This window comes from Phacochoerus africanus, chromosome 3 (assembly GCF_016906955.1).
Source record: "Phacochoerus africanus isolate WHEZ1 chromosome 3, ROS_Pafr_v1, whole genome shotgun sequence".
NCBI lineage: Eukaryota > Metazoa > Chordata > Mammalia > Artiodactyla > Suidae > Phacochoerus > Phacochoerus africanus.
In genome coordinates, this window is record NC_062546.1 from 121790510 (window position 1) to 121807146 (window position 16637).

Genomic DNA, 16637 nt, shown 5'->3' on the forward strand with positions numbered 1-16637 from the left:
AACTCTCACTCCTATAGGTGAGTCTCTGTGATAGTTACTTTCCAGTCTGTGGGCTCCCCACCCAGGAGGTATGGGGATGCTTATATTGTGTAATTGCCTCTCCTACCTCTTGATGTGGCCTTCTCTTTGTCTTTTGGAGTAGGATATCTTTTTGAAAGTTTCCAGTTCATTTGGTTGAAGGTTGCTCAGCATTTGGTTGTAATTTTGTTGTTTTGATGAGAGAAGTTGAACGCCAGTCCTTCTATTCTGCCATCTTAATCCCGTCTGAGTATAGTTTCATTCTTGATGGATAGTTTGGTTGGGTCTTAATTTATGGGTTGAAAAATGTTACTTTCGAGGAGCAGGATCAAGATGGTGGAGGAGTAAGACATGGTGTTCACTTTTTCCCACAAGAGAAAGTGATTTTAAAAAATCGACATATAGAACAATTCCCACAGAACATCTATTGAACACTGGCAGAAGACCTTAAACCTCCAAAAAGGGCAAGAAACGCTACACATAACTGGAGAGATCAAAAGGGGGGAGAGAAGAGGGAAAAAAAAGGATGGGACTAGCACTCCTGCGAGGTAACTGTGAAAGAGGAAAGGAATCCCCATCCTGAGAGGCCACCTAACTGACCTAACTGACCAGGAGATAAGCCAAGACAGAGAAGAAACCTCAAAGCCCTGTAGAAAAGTACAGCAGCTGCACTGAGGAGGGCAAAACAGAAAGAGAGCCACACAAATCATGTGCACCACTGACAGACACCAGAGCCTGAGACACTCGGGTGGTGGCTGGGCACTGAGACTCAGGCTATGGAGGTTAGTTCCAGGGAGAGGACTAGGGTTGGTAGTGTAGAGACAGCCTGAGGGGCTAAGGAGCTGTGTGCCACAGTCTGAGAAGTGGAACACCACAGCCAAGGGAACAGAGGAGGAGGTCTGTGCCTGCAGGAGAAGCAAGGTGCAATTGCTGAGGAGGGCAAGAGGAGGAAGGGCAGACCACCACAGAAATCTCTTTCCCTGTACACATACCATGGGTTCTCAGAGAGTGGGGCAACACTGGCACAGGCTACAGGTGAGAGGCCACTTGCTCAGAGACTGGGCACTTCTTGTGCAGGCTACGGGTGGTCAGGCACCTCTTGTGTGGGCTAAGGGCTGCAGGGGGCCAAGTGCAATGTGTGCTTCTTGCGTGATCTACAGGTGGCGGGGACAAACCATAGCAGTCATCTCAGAAATCAGAGGGAGGTCTGGCCTGCCACCAGTAGGGGTCTGTGAACAGCCTCCACCTGTGGCCCCAGTCACGTGAGACGTCAGCAAAAAAGAGGGCACTGCAACCAAGTACTGCCCACTGTTGTTTGCAGTGCCCTGGGAACACACCCACCCTGCTGCTGCCACTGCCAAATGCTCCAGGCAGTGCCCACACGCTTGATTGTCACTTCCCAGGACCCTGCAACTAGGAGCAGCCTTACAGCAACTCCTGCATGGGCTAAGCAGGATGGGGGTGCTTCTTGCATGGTCTACAGGTGGTGGGGGCAAACCACCACAGTTACCTCTGACTTTAGGGGTGTACATGGCATGCCACCACTAGGGGTCCATGAACGGGTGCCACTTGAGGGCCCATTCACCTCAGCGGGCACCAGAGAGGAGGGCACTGTGACCGAAGAATACCCGTTGTTGCTCTCACTCCCCTGGGAACTCACACACCCTGCCACTGCCACTGCCAAATGCTCTGGGAACCACCTAAATCTACCCAAGGCTTGTTAACACTTCCCAGGGCCCAGCAACTAGGAGTAGCCTGTGCCACCTTCCTGCAGATCCTTGCTACTGTCAAGACCCCAGCAACCACACACTGACTACTAGCCATACCCACGGCTTCCTTCTCCCTAGAAACACACTCAGCACCCTGGGGATAACAGCCTGTTCACCCTAAAGAAAGAGACAGCAAATATCCAAACTCCCATGACAAAAATAAATAGTAACCCCCTACAAAATACAAAGGGGCACTCTTGCATAGAAATAGGCCTCCAAGACTACAGTTTGGCTTACCTAAACTCACAGAAAAAGAAAAATATAAGCAAGAAGAAGCTCAAGAACCACTCCCAGTTAAAGGAACAGAAGAAATCACCTGAAGGAGCAAACAACGAAACTGACCTCTGCAGCTTAACAGACACTGAGTTCAAAGAGGAGACGGTGAAAATACTGAAAGAATTAAGGGTGAATATGAAGGAATTAAGAGTGGATATAAACAGTAATGTAGATTACTTTAGAAAGGAACTATAAAATATAAGGAAGAACCAAGAAAAATTATAAAATTTGCAGAGACACAAACTGAGCTAAAGGCACTAAAGAATTGAATGAGTTATGCAGAGGAACGAATCAGTGACCTGGAAGTTAGAATAATGGAAATCACCCAATCAGGACAGCAGTTAGAAAACCAAATGAAAAAACATGAAAGCAATATGAGATCTATGGGATAATATAAAGCTGGCCAATCTACACCTAATAGGAATTCCAGAAGGAGAAGAAAAAGAAAAGGGAATTGAAAATATATTTGAAGAAGTTATGGCTGAAAATTTTCCAAATATAAAGGATACTGACATCAAGATGGAGGAAGCACAGAGGGCCCCAAACAAGTTGAACCCAAACAGGCACACACCAAGACATATTATAATAAAAATGGCAAAAGTTAAAGAGGATTCTAAAGGGAGCAAGAGAAAAGCAAAGCATTAATTATAAGGGAACCTCCATAAGGCCATCAGCTGATTTCTATACAGAAACACTGAAGGCCAGAAGGGAGTGGCAAGATATATTTAAAGTGCTGAAAGGAAAAAATTTGCAACCTAGAATACTCTATCCAGCAAGAATATCATTTAAAATAGAAAGAGAAATAAAAAATTTCTCCAATGAACAAAAGCTAAAAAGAGTACAGCAATACTAAACCCATTCTAAAAGAAATACTGAAAGGGCTTCTCTAAATTTAAAAAAAAAAAAAAAAGGAAGAGAAAAGAAAAAGAAGAAGAATTAGGATGGAGAAAACCACAATTGGAAAGCAGTCAGTTAAATAAGCCAGCATACAGATCTAAACATGAAGATACTAAAAAAAAAAAAAAAAAAAAAAAAAAAAAAGACATCAAAATCATACAATGTGGGGAAGGAAAGTAAGAAAATATAGATTCTTTTTTTATATTGATGATGTGTTTGAGCCTATATGACTACCAGGCAAAAGCAAGCAGATATAGGAAGGAGTTGACGTACTTAAAAAACAGGACAACCACAAATCAAAACTGAATATTACATTCACAAAAACTGAAAAGTACTCAAGCAGAAAATAAATGGAAACCATCCAACCAAAAAAAGAAAAGAACAGAAAAACAGAATTAACTGGAAAACAAGGTTTAAAATGACAATAAATACATATCTATCAACAATCATCTTAAATGTCAATGGACTGAATGCTCCAATCAAAAGACAGAGAGTGGCAGACTGGATAAAAAACCAAAAGCCTACAATATGCTGTCTACGAGAGACTCACCTCAGGGCAAAGGACACATACAGATTGAAAGTGAGGTGATGGGAAAAGATATTTCATGCCCATGGAAAAGACAGAAAAGCAGAAGTTGCAATACTCATATCAGACAAAATAGACTTTAAAATGAAGGCCATAAAGAAAGACAAAGAAGGACACTATTTAATGGTTAAAGGATACTTTCAAGAAGAGGATATTACAATCATCAATATACATGCCCCTAATATAGGAACACCCAGATACCTCCAACAAATACTAACAGACATAAAAGGAGAGGTTGATGGCAATACAACAATAGTAGAAACTTTAACACCCCACTCACATCAGTGGACAGATCCTCTACACAGAAAATCAATAAGGCAACAGAGATCCTAAAGGACACAATAGAAAAGTTAGACTCAATCGACACTTTCAGGACATTACATCAGAATATACATTCTTCTCAACAATTGATGGAACATGGAACATGGAACATTCTCAACAATTGATCACATACTGAGGCACAAAGCTAACCTCAACAAATTTAAGAGTATAGAAAGTATTTCAAGTATCTTCTCTGACCATGGTGGCATGAAACTAGAAATCAACCACAGGAAAAGAAATGAGAAAAAACTTACTACATGGAGACTAAACAACATGCTACTAAAAAACCCATGGGACAATGAGAAAATTAAGAAGGAAATTAAAAAATACCTCAAGACAAATGATAATGAAGACACAACCACTCCAAATCTATGGGATGCCGCAAAAACATTGCTCAGAGGGAAATTCATACCAATACATGCCTTCCTTGAAAAAGAAGAAAAATCTCAAATCGACAATTTAACCCAACACCTCAATGAGTTCGAAAAAGAACAAACAAAACCTTAAGTCAGCAGAAGGAAGGAAATCATCAAGATCAAAGAGGAAATCAATAAAATAGAGATTTTAAAAAAACAATAGAAAAAAACAATCAAAGCAAGAGCTGGTTCTTTGAAAAGGTAAACAAAAATAACCAACATCTGGCTAGACTCACCAAGAAGAGAGAAAAAACCCAAATAAACAAAATAAGAAATGAAAAAGGATAAGTCACAACTGACATTACAGAAATACAAAAAACCATGAGAGAATACTATGAAAAATTGTATGCCAAAAAATTTGACAACCTAGAAGAAATGGACTGCTTTTCAGAGACTTACAGCCTGCCATAACTGAATCAAGAATAGATCAACTGAACAGACCAATCACTAGAAATTAAATTGAATATGTCATGAAAACTCTCTACAAGTAAAAGTCCAAGACCAGATGGCTACACAGGTGAATTCTACCAAACATACAAAGAGGAACTTATTCCCATCCTTCTTAAACTTTTTCAAAAGGTTGCAGAAGAAGGAACATTACCAGACATTCCATGAAGCCATTATCACCCTAATTCCAAAATCAGACAAAGATACCACCAAAAAAGAAAACTACAGGCCAATATCTTTTATGAATATAGACACAAAAATTCTCAACAAATCTTTAGCCAACCGAATCCAACAACATATCAAAAAGATCATACACCATGACCAAGTCACCCCAGGTTCACTAGGATCGTTCAACATACGCAAATCAATCATCATACACCGCATTAACAAAAGAAAAGTTAAAAACCACGTGATCATCTCAATAGATGCAGAGAAAGCATTTGACAAAGTCCAACATCCATTCATGATCAAAACTCTTACCAAAGTGGGTATAGAGGGAACATACCTTAACATAATAAAAGCCATTTACCACAAACCCACAGCAAATATAATACTCAACACAGAAAAGCTAAAAGCCTTCCCACTAAAATCTGGAACAAGACAAGGATGCCTATTCTCACCACTGTTATTCAACATAAGATTTGAAGTCCTTGCCACAATGATCAGACAAATTGAAGAAATAAAAGGTATCCAAATTAGAAGAGAAGAGGTAAAACTGTCACTGTATGCAGATGACATGATACTATATATAGAAAACCCTAAGGACTCAACCCAAAAATTACCTGAACTGATCAACAAATTCAGCAAAGTAGCAGATATAAGATTAATATTCAGAAATCAGTCACATTTCTGTATACTAACAATGAAATATTAGAAAAGGAATACAAAAACACAATACCTTTTAAAATTGTACCCCAAAAAATCAAATACCTGGAAATAAACCTGACCAAGGAGGTGAAAGACTTATATGCTGGGAACTATAAAACATTCATCAAGTAAATTAAAGAGGATTCAAAGGAATGGAAAGATATTCCAAGTGCTTGGGTGGGAAAAATTAATATTGTAAAAATGGCCATACTACCCAAAGCAATCTACAGATTCAGTGCAATCCCTATTAAATTTCCCAGGACATTTTTCACAGAACTAAAACAAATAATCCAAAAATTTATATGGAATCACAAAAGACCCAGAATTGCCAAAGCAATCCTGAGGAACAAAAACCAAGCAGGAGGCATAACTCTCCCAGACTTCAGGCAATATTACAAAGCCACAGTAATCAAAATGTGTGGTAGTGGTACCAAATCAGACATACAGACCAATGGAACAGAATAGAGAACCCAGAAATAAACCCAGACACCTATGGTCAATTAAAATTTTCAACAAAAGAAGCAAGAATATAACATGGGAAAAAGCAGGCTTTTGAGCAAGTGGTGCTAGGAAAACTGGACAGCTGCATGTAAATCAATGAAACTAGAACACACCCTCAACACCATGCACAAAAATAAACTCAAAATGGTTTAAAGACTTAAATGTAAGAAAAGACACCATCAAACTCCTAGAAGAGAATATAGGGAAAACATTCTCTGACATTAACCATACAAATGTTTTCTTAGGTCAGTCTCCCAAGGCAACAGAAAAACATGTGAAAATAAAACAATAGGAACTAATCAAACTGACAAGCTTTTGCACAGCAAAGGAAACCATAAAAAAATAACATATAACCCACAGAATGGGAGAAAATAGTTTCAAATGATGCAACCAACAAGGGTTTAATCTCTAAAATAAAAAAACAACATACAACTGAACAGCAAAAAAACCCAACAATCCAATCGAAAAATGGGCAAAAGACCTTAATAAACATTTCTCCAAAGAAGATAAGAAAGATGGCCAACAAGCAAATGAAAAAAATGCTCAACATCACTGATTATTAGAGAAATGTTAATCAAAACTACTATGAGGTACCACATCACACCAGTCAGAATAGCCATCATTAGTAAGTCCAAAAATAACAAATACTGGAGAGGGTGTGAAGAAAAAGGAACCCTCCTACACTGCTGGTGGGAATGTAAGTTGGTACAACCACTATGGAAAATAGTATGGATGTACCTCAGAAAACTAAACATAGAACTACTATACGACCCAGCAATCCCACTCTTGGGCATATATCTGGACAAAACTTTCATTCAAAAAGATACATGCACCCCTATGTTCACTGAAGCACTATTCACAATAGCCAAGACATGGAAACAACATAAATGCCCACTGACAGATGAATGGATTGAGAAGATGTGGTACACATACACAATGGAAATTACTCACCCATAGAAAAGAACAAAATAATGCCATTTGCAGCAACATAGATGGAACTAGAGACTCTCATACTGAGTGAAGTAAGTCAGAAAGACAAATACCATATGATATCACTTATATCTGGAATCTAATATACAGCACAAATGAACCTTTCCACAGCAAAGAAACTCATGGACTTGGAGAACAGACTTGTGGTTACCAATGGGGAGGGGGAGGGAGTGGGATGGACTGGGAATCTGGGGTTAATAGATGCAGACTATTGCATTTGGAATATGGATAAGCAATGAGATCCTAATGTACAGCACTCAGAACTGTATCTAGTCACTTGCGATGGAGCATGATGGAGGATAATGTGAGAAAAAGAATGTATATATGTACGTGTGACTGTGTCACTTTTATGAACAGTAGAAAATTGACAGAACACTGTTATTCAACTATAATGAAAAAAATAAAAATCATTTAAAAATTAAATAAACTAATTAATTAAATAGAGATTCAAAATACAATAGAAAAAAGTCAATAAAACCAAGAGCTGGTTCTTTGAAAGGGTCAACAAAATGGACAAAGCTCTGGCCAGACTACCAAGAAGAGAGAAAGAACCCAACCAAACAAAATAAAAAATGAAAAAGGAGAAATCTCAATGGATACTGCAGAAACACAAAAAAAGGTAACAGAATACTAAAACCTTATCAACAAGAAGTAGATCATTTGAACAAACCTATCACTAGAAATGAAATTGCATATGTAATAGAAACACTCCATACAAACAAAAATCCAGGACCAGACGGCTTCACACATGAATTCTACCAAATATACAAAGAAGAACTTATATCCATCCTTTTTAAACTTGTGCAAAAGGTTGAAAAAGAAGGAATAATCCCAAAGACATTCTACGAAGCCACCATTACCCTAATACCAAAACCAGACAAAGATACTGCCAAAATGCACAAAAACAAAAACAAAAAACTATAGGCCAATATCTCTGATGAATACACACAAAAATTCTCAACACAATTTTAGCCAACTGTATCCAACAACACATAAAAAAAGATTATACACCATGACCAAGTGGGATTCATCCCAAGTTCACAAGGATGGTTCGACATACACAAATCAATTAATGTCATACACCACATTAACAAAAGTCAAAAACCACACGATCATCTCAATAGATGCAGAAAAAGCATTTAACAAAATCCAACATCATTCATTATAAAAACTCTGAAAAAGTGGGTATGGAGGGAACACACCTTAACATAATAAAAGCTATTTATGACAAACCCACAGCCAATGTAATACTCAACAGAGAAAAGCTGAAAGCTTTCCTGCTAAAATCTGGACCAGGACAAGGATGCCCACTCTCACTGCTTTTATTCAATACTGTATTGGGAGTTCTAGCCACACCAATCAGACAAAGAAAAGAAAAAAGAAATAAAAGGTATCCAAATTGGAAGAGGTAAAATTGTCACCATACGTAGATGACATAACACTATATACAGAAAACACAAGGGACTCCACACATAAAGTACTTCAACTAATCAAGGAATTCAGCAAAGTAGCAGGATAAAGATTAACATTCACAAATTGGTTCCATTTCTGCATACTAACAATGAAATATTAGAAAAGGAATATAAAAAATACCTTTTAAAATCTCACCCCTCAAAAATTTTAAACACCTAGGAATAAACCTGACCAAGGAGGTGAAAGACTTACATGCTGAGAGCTATAAAACATTAATCAAGAAAATTAAAGAGGATTCAAAGAAATGGAAAGATATCCCAGGCACCTGGACTGGAAGAATTAATATTATTAAAAATGATCATACTTCCCAAAGCAATCTACAGATTTAATGCAATCCCTATCAAATTATTCACAACATTTTTCTCAGAACTAGAACACCCCAAAATTCATATGGAACCATAAAAGACTCAGAATTGCGAAAGCAATCCTGAGGGGGAAAAAAACTAGCAAGAGGCATAATGCTCCTATGCTTCAGACAATATTATAAAGCTACAGTAATCAAGACAATGTGGTGCTGGTACAAAAACAGACATACAGACCAATGGAACAGAATACAGAACCCAGAAATAAACCCAGAACCTACAGTCAATTAATCTTCAACAAAGGAGGCAAGAGTATAAAATAGGAAAAAGCCTCTTCAGCAAATGGTGCTGGCAAAACTGGAAGGCTGCATGTAAATCTATGAAACTAGAACACACCCTCATGCCATGAACAAAAATAAACTCAAAACGGCTTAAAGACTTAAACATAAGACAAGACACCATAAAACTCCTGGAAGAGAATATAGCCAAAACATTCTCTGATGTTAACTGTGCAAATGTTTTCTTAGGTCATTCTCTCAAGGCAATAGAAAAATAAATAAATAAACCAATGGGACCTAATCTAACTTACAAGCTTTTGCACAGCAAAGGAAACCATAAAAAAAAAAAAACACCAAAACTAGGGAATGGGAGAAAATAGTCATAAACTCTGCTACCAACAAGGGCTTAATCTCCAAAATATACAAACAACTCGTACAACTCAACAGGAAAAAAAAAAGAAAGAAAGAAAAATGGGCAGAAGACCTGAATAGACATTTCTCCAAAGAAGATAAGAAAGATGGCCAACAAGCAAATGAAAAAATGCTCAACATCACTGATTATTAGGGAAATGCAAATCAAAACTACAATGAGGTATTACCTCACACCAGTCAGACTGGCCATCATTAATAAGTCGAAAAATAACAAAGGCCGGAGAGGGTGTGGAGAAAAGGGAACACTCTTACACTTCTGGTGGGAATGTAAATTGGTACAACCTCTATAGAAAACAGTATGGAGGTACCTCAGAAAACTAAATATAGAACCACCATGTGATCCAGCAATCCCACTCCTGGGCATACATCCAGACAAAACTTTCATTCAAAAAGATACATGCACCCCTATGCTCATTGCAGCACTATTCACAATAACCAAGACATGGAAACAACCTAAATGTCCATCAACAGAAGAATGTACTAAGAAGATGTGGTACATATACACAATGAAATGCTACTCAGCCATAAAAAGAACAAAATAATGCCATTTGCAGCAACATGGATGGAACTAGAGACTCTCATACTAAGTGAAGTAAATCAGAAAGACACCCTATGATATCACTTATATGAGGAATTTAATATATGGCACAAATGAACGTATCTCCAGAACAGAAAGAAACTCATAGGCAGAGAATAGACTTGTGGTTGCCAAGGGGGAGGGGGAGGGAGTGGGATGGACTGGGAGTTTGGGGTTAGTACAGGCAAACTATTGCATTTGGAAAGGATACAGCAATGGAGGTCCTGCTGTACAGCACAGGGAACTATCCAATCACTTGTGATGTAACATAATGGAAGTTATGAGAAAAAGAATGTGTGTGTGTGCCTGTATATATATATGTATATGTATAAATGTCACTCTGCTGTACAGCAGAAATTGACAGAACATTGTAAATCAAGTATAATAAAAAATTAAAGAAATACTTTTTAAAAAAAGAAAAAAATCACCTTCATTCAGAATTTTAAAGGCCTTATTCCATTGTTTATTTGCTACTAGTGTTAAAGCTCAGAGGTCTGATACAATTTGGATTCCTTTTTATTATCTGTGTCCTGGTTAATCTGGAAATGTTTAGATTTTTCTTTTCACTTCCTGTTCTGAAGTTTAGCGGGATATGTCATGTGAGTCTTTATTGTCATAGGCATTCAGGGGGTTCAGAATCTGGACTGTCTTTAGTGCAGGGAAGTTTTCTTCCATCTTTGATAATTTCTTTGGACTATTTTCTTCATTTTTTTTTTTTTTTGCACTCTTTTCTTCTTCTTCTTTTGGAATTCTGATGCTTTTGCTGTTGTACCTACTGCAATGATCTTCTAACTTACTTACATTCCACCTCCTATTTTCTTTTTAAAAAACTCTTTGGGAAATTTTTTCAACTTTATTTTTAACATTTTCCCTGATTTTTTTTTAAATTGGCTTTCAGATTTTTAATTTCCAAAGCTTATTTTCTCTTCTTTTGATAGACATACTCTTCTTGTTCATGTATGCATATTTGCTTATTTTTCTGAGAATATTCATTGCTTCTATGAGATTTTCTTCTGCTCCCTGCATTGTCTCCATTTCTTCTGCATTTTTGGTTTCCATTTGTTGAGTTTGGTCACTCTTTACTTTTTTTTAAGACCATCTCAAATATCTAGCAAGTTGTACCTGACCATTTATGAGTGAGGCATATTTTTGAATTATAAGCTGAGTGTCTGGTGGGCTTCAGTGGAGCAAGTCTGGCTGATGTATGGAACTGAGCAGAGGAAGGGGCTGGGTGGGGTGAGTTTTCGTGGTTCTATACATAGACCTTTCAGTTACCCCTTCCATTTTTGAGTCTGGAGTCTGTCCACCCACTGCAGAGATACTGATGATCATTGCTAAAGAAACATGTGGCTGTTCTTAGGGTTTCTCAGTAACTTATTTAGATGCTAATCTAAGTTTGTCTGCATCAATGCCCTTTATTTATAATACTGTGACTTCCAGTACATGTTAAGCATCAGAGAGAAAGCTTCTGATTCTGTGACCATGTACCAGGGAGCAGAGTTATATCTCAATTATTATTTACCTTCTAAGCTACTTAAATTTTAGTTATAATAAACAAGGCAGAAAAAAATCAGTAAAATGAACCTTTTTCTGACAACAGCTCAAACACTGATCAGTATAAGCTGTCAACAGCAATTATTTATAACTGATGAAACTGAAAAATCTCAGGTCACAGGAAACATAAGTTTATGCAGAAATCTTTCAGCGACACAGTGTCAAGAATTGGCAAGTACAACGAGCCTAGCACCTCCCAGCCATTGAAATGAAAGCTTGAAATGATGGTCATTGATGGGTTTTACTTCATTTACTTTCCTGAAACTGAGGCTCCAAGTGGTAAAATAATTCAATTATTCTCTCCAACTAAAACTTACGGATATCTGACAATATAGATTATTTTTAAAGTTGGGCATCTCTGCAGCGATTACATCAAATCTTTTGTGTTTTGAAGAAGGCTTGCCCACGCTGAATTTCCAAGCTGGGAGGATTGTGTGATCCTGGGATTCCTCACTCCACACTCATGTCAGAGCCTGGCAAAGGAAGGTGTTCTTCCTGTGAATTAGTCGTCTCACTGCTTTCCCTGACATGTGTGCCTGAAATTCCTGGTGGGCACACTCACCTTATTCGTGGAGCCTTCATATTTGTATTCATCGTACCATATGCAACATATACAGTATTTAGGGGACCTTTTGGCAAGTGTGAAAAATAGCGTTTTTTTCTGGGCAAAGTGTTGTGAGTAGACTTAGACTGCAGGTGGCAACAAAAACTCAGGCATGGGAAAAAGGCAGCCCACAAAGGCTTCTGTAGAACTGTCTCACAGTGGAGCCTCTATTTACTTACAGTGACTTCAATAAAAAGACCTGGGAGCTTTAAGCAGCCATTTTATTGGATTTAACAACGATCTCCTCAAATATCTAGCAATTTGAAGCCATCCTATATGTTCTTAACCATGAAAGATTATCTAAGATTACTAGTACAGGAGTTCCCGTCGTGGCGCAGTGGTTAACGAATCCGACTAGGAACCATGAGGTTGCGGGTTCGGTCCCTGCCCTTGCTCAGTGGGTTAACGATCCGGTGTTGCTGTGAGCTGTGGTGTAGGTTGCAGACGTGGCTCGGATCCCTCGTTGCTGTGGCTCTGGCGTAGGCCGGTAGCTACAGCTCCGATTCAACCCCTAGCCTGGGAACCTCCATATGCCGCGGGAGCGGCCCAAGAAATAGCAACAACAACAACAAAAGACAAAAAGACAAAAAAAAAAAAGATTACTAGTACAATCTTCAAAGAATCACATATTCACATTTAGTTTAAAAAAATAATAATCAGAATGTCCTTTTCAGCAATAGGGCCTTATTAGGCTAGGTTTGACATTTAATGAGAGATAGCTTCCAAATTATGGCCTTGACAGCCATCATTCATGTTTTTTATGCTGGAACAAATGATTTGCTTGTGCTAAGGAAAGAAGGCAGACCCTCCTGGGGTAGACAGGAGACATGGAGGCATAACATGATTCCTCATTATTTGTAAACCCATTTGGCCCTCCTACAGCTGATATCAATGTTAATGCTTTTGCATTTTGTTTCATCTGATATTATTGGTTTGCATATTCCTGATTTATTTTTACTCATTGCATGGTTTTTAAAATTTCTGTGAAATTTAAAAAACATGTTTCTTGTAGAGAGTATAAAAGGGCTTATTATTTCTTGACCCAGTCTCAGAGTCCTTATCATTTGATGCTAGCATTCAAACTATTCACATTTCTTCTGATAGGTTTGATTTCCTATGTTCCTTCTTACTTTATATCTACTATTTATTATATTTATTATTATCATGCTTTTTTTATAAATTTCTTCCAGATTAATTAGGATGTTATTTTTTAAATTCATCTTCTTACTCTCTCTCTTCTCAAGCAATTCACAGTTTACTATATATCTCATATCTTAATTCATATTTAGAGTTAGAAGTCTCTATCCACATACTGAAATCATACCAAAAAACTAATGAGTCAATGATGAAATCAAAGAGGAAATTAAAAACTACCTTGACACAAACTGTTGATGACAAACCCACAGCCAATATAAGATTCAACAGTGAAAAGCTGAAAGCCTTCCTGCTAAAATATGGAACAAGACAAAGGTGCTCACTCTCACCAGTTCTAGTCAATATTTTATTGGAAAATTCTAGCCACAGCAATCAGACAAGAAAAAGAAATAAAAGGTATCCAAATTGGAAGGGAAGAGGTAAAACTATCATTATATGCAGAAGACATGATACTATTTCTAGAAAACCCTAAAGACTCCAAACAAAAACTACTATAACCAATAAATGAACTCAACAGGGTAGCAGGAAACAAGATTAACATAAAGAAACTGGTTCCATTTCTTTACACTAACAATGAAATATAAGAAAGGGAATGTAAAAACACAATACCTTTTAAAATTATACCAAATTAAAATACTTAGGAATAAACCTGCCCAAAGAGGTGAAATATTTACATGCTGAGAACTATAAAACATTAAAAAAGAAACTGAAGACACTTCAAAGAAAGATATTCAGGCTTTTGGATTGGGAGAATTAATACAGTTAAAATGATCATACTCCCTAAAGTTATCTATCCTTATCAAATTACCCATGACATTTTTCACAGAACTAGAATAAATAATCCTAGAATTTATATGAAACCATAAAAGACTCAGAATTGCCAAAGCAATCCTGAGGAAAAAGAACAAAGCAGGAAGCATTACCCTCTCAGACTTCAGATAATACTACAAAGCTAGAATGATCAAAATAGCATGGCACAAAAACAGACATGGATCAATGGAACAGAACAGAAATCCCAGAAATAAACCCACATACTGATGGTTGATTAATCTTACACAAAGGAGGCAAGACTATACAATGGGAAAAAGTCTCTTCAGCAAGTGGTGTTGGGAAAGTTGGATAGCTTCATGTAAATCAATGAAGTTAGAACACATTCTCACACCATACACAAAAATAAACTCAAAATGGCTTAAAGTCTTATTACATAAGACATAACACCACAAAACTCCTAGAGGAGAACACAGGCAAACATTCTAACAAAAATCATACCAAGTTTTTTTTTAGGTCTATCTCCCAAGGCAATAGAAATAAAAGCAAAAATAAGCAAATGGGACCTAATCAAAATTACTAGCTTTTGCACAGCAGAGGAAACCATAAACAAAATGAAAAGACAACCTATGAAGTGGCAGAAAATATTTGCAAATGATGTGACCAACAAGGGCTTAATTTCCAAGATATACAAATAGCTTATACAACTCAACAACAAGAAAAAATAGTCCAACAAAAAAATAGGCAGAACTAAAAGGACATTTCTTCAAAAAAGACATACAGATAGATGGCCAACAGGCATGTGAAAAGATGAGCAACACTGGAAATCAAAACTACAATAAGGTATCACCTCACACTGGTAAGAATGACCATCATTAAAAAGTCCACAAATAAATACTGGAAAGGGTGTAGAGAAAGGGAACATTTCTACACTGTTGGTAGGAATGTAAGTTGGTGCAGCCATTATGAAAAACAATATGGAGGTTTCTCCAAAAGCTAAAAATAGAGCTGCCATATGACCCAGCAATCCCACTCCTGGGCATATATCTGGACAAAACTATAATTCAAAAACATGCATGCACCCCTATGTTCACTGCAGCAACTATTCACAATAGCCAAGCTATGGAAACAACCTAAATGTCCATCAACGGATGAAGATGTGGTACAACAGAATACTACTCAGCCATAAAAAGAACAAAATAATACCATTTGCAGAAACAGAGATGGACCTCGAGATTATCATACTAAGTCAGACAGAAAAAGACAAATATCATATATTATCACTTATATGTGGAATCTAAAATATGACACAAATGAACTTTTAGAAACAGAAACAGACTCACATACAAAGAAAACAGACCTGTGGTTGCCAAGGGGATGGGAGGGGATGGAGTGGGACTTTGGGGTTAATATACACAAACCATTTTCTAGAGAAAGGAAAAACAACAAGGTCCTACTGTATAGCACAGAGAACTTTATTCGATATTCTGTGACAAACCATAATGGGAAAGAATATAAAATAGAGAAAAAAATGTATAAATGAATCACTTTGCTGTACAGAAATTAACACAACATTGCAAATCAACTATATTTCAATAAAAAAGAAAAAATATACTTCAATCATATAGCCACACTGACTCCCTAAAGATTTATCATCATCAATCCTTCTCCCCTTCCACCAAATTAAGATACTTGGAGTTCTTCTACTTTCCCTTTTATGCAATCTCCCATTCCTAATCCCTATATTTTGTTAATAAAATTAGGATTTGTAGTTATGGGTTCCTCTTTAAACTTTTTGAATAAACAACTTAACAATTAGAAAAATAAAGAATAGTATAAAGAACATCCTTAATGCTGTTTACTCAGATTTACCTATTACTACATTTTACTCCAATTCACTCTACCATTTGCTTTCTCTCTGTATACACACCACAGACACTCACAATTATTGTGACCCATCTGAGGGTAAGTTACAAATATAACTTATCTATAGCTTTATCTCTAAACACTTTAGCGTGCAGTTCCTAAAGAGAGTGCTGTTCTCTTACATACCCATAGTAAACAACTTCATAAATGAAATGGGTATAGCATTTTAATCTAATGGATTGTTATGTTAATGCTTATGATTTTTCAGTTGATTTAAGCATGTCTTCTATAGGGTTCTGACCCCTCTTCAGGGCAGTCTGGGGTTAAGGGTTACATTGAGTTGTATCTCTTTAGCCTCCTTTAGTACAGAATTCTCTATAGCCATTCTTGGTATTTTACGACATTACAATTTGTAAATAGTACAATCCCCCTTGACATTTAAAAAATACCAGACTGTTCATTTTATGCTTTTCTTTTTTTTTTTTTTTTGGCGGGGGGGGGGGGGGGGCACATGGAAGTTCTCAGGCTAGGGGTCAAATC